This window comes from Gavialis gangeticus, unplaced genomic scaffold, assembly GCF_001723915.1.
Source record: "Gavialis gangeticus isolate Ggan-Ray unplaced genomic scaffold, GavGan_comp1, whole genome shotgun sequence".
In the NCBI taxonomy this organism is placed as follows: Eukaryota; Metazoa; Chordata; order Crocodylia; family Gavialidae; genus Gavialis; species Gavialis gangeticus.
In genome coordinates, this window is record NW_017729022.1 from 183,155,694 (window position 1) to 183,156,877 (window position 1,184).

The 1,184-nt window shown below is 45.5% G+C and overlaps 1 protein-coding gene across 1 annotated transcript in view; it reads left to right on the forward strand.

The window, feature by feature from the left end:
- Positions 1-563: 563 nt before the first annotated feature.
- Positions 564-1,184, forward strand: part of XPO1 (exportin 1) — a 59,625-nt gene continuing 59,004 nt past the window's right edge. The window contains exon 1 of the mRNA XM_019516621.1: positions 564-831. The gene's annotated coding sequence lies outside the window, so the exon portion shown is untranslated. The remainder of the gene's footprint in view (positions 832-1,184) is intronic.

Consider the following 1,184-nt stretch of genomic DNA (forward strand, 5'->3'; position numbering starts at 1 on the left):
GGTTAGTGTGCGACACGCGGGCGCGCACGCGGATTTTTGCCTGGAAAGTTGCTTTCTGATGGCCTGTGTGCTTGAAACTCCTCGGCACGTGTGCACATGCAGGCGGTTGGAGAGTTTTATTAGGGATTTTGTGTGCGCCGGATGGAAATGAGCTGATTATTCGCACTCTGGGTGGGTGGCTGGTTTCACATGTGATTTGTCCTTGGAGGTTGGGCCGCAGCCTAGCCTAAAGTGGGGCGTGGTGGGGATTTTCTGCTAGTCCTGTGTTTAAATGAAATTACTGCTCCCCCCAAGCCTTAAGCAGTTGTTGCCTTTTGCAAAGCTGAATTTGACCTAGAGGCTAACTTCACCCCCCCACTCTTGCTTTTTGGAAGTGCACCCTATTCCAGCAGCCCAGGTCTTTTAGAAGCAGGATGCAGATCTGTTAGGAAGCAGCAGTCTTTGCTTTCAGCACAAGTGTTCTTGTACTTGTGCAAGGCCGTTCAGGCTTGGCTCCACTGCATGAACGGTTTGCTCATTCTTTTGGACTTCTATAAACATCTGGTTCTTTCCATGTGGCCTGCTTTCATTTTTCGTTGACTTGTTTAGTTGTCTTTACTTGTTTTGTTGTCAGTATCCAGGTTTATTAGTAATGTTTTGAGTTAATCTAGTGCAGCACTTGGAGGTAATACTTAAACTCTGCTTAGGTTCATGTGGGGAGGTGGTGTGTAGTAAATCAGACGTTACAGTTCTGAGGTAATAATTTTGGCTAGGAGTAAGTAAGGAATCAAGTTGATCGGACGCTGGCATTGGCCACAAAGCCGCCATTTCGGTACTTCACATCAAGACTAGGTAGGTCATTTGAAGATAATGCTGGGAGTGGCAAAGAGCTCTAATCCGAACACTTCTGCTTCCATGGGGCTAACTTTCCTTAGTCACGTGGAAGATGAAGTGTGCTTTTACCACTTGTTTTAAAGTGGTTGAAGGAGATTTAAACTTAAAATAAATGTGGTTACTAGTAGAATATGTTGATTTAAATGTTGGCTAAACTGAAAAATGGCTATCCCTGTGCCCTGGTTAGCTACAGGGCACAGATGCAAACTGAAAGGGGTGTGTCTGAGTGCATTTGGGTGAAGAGGCGGGGTTTTATTCTTACTTAAAGATTGTATCAGTTGATTTGGTGTGGAGAAGGGTGTGGCTGTGGG